This window comes from Acytostelium subglobosum (genome assembly GCF_000787575.1).
Source record: "Acytostelium subglobosum LB1 DNA, scaffold: scaffold21, whole genome shotgun sequence".
NCBI lineage: Eukaryota > Evosea > Eumycetozoa > Acytosteliales > Acytosteliaceae > Acytostelium > Acytostelium subglobosum.
Genome location: NW_012236512.1, coordinates 260,197 through 260,410, shown reverse-complemented (window position 1 = coordinate 260,410; position 214 = coordinate 260,197).

Here is a 214-nt window from a genome sequence, read left to right as displayed (position 1 = left end):
ATTTGTTGCCCTCGATGCCCCCCCCCCCCCTGCCACCCCACGCCGCGGCACGCCACATAATACAACTACTTACTCTCTGTATCATCCAATGTCTTTCCAGTACTAGATGTAATGTTAAAGTTGAGTAATATGTTGGCAGTGGCAACATAGATTTCATCCATTGCCAGGTTTGACCGACACAATCTCTGGTCCAACGCTGAACGGTATCCAATAC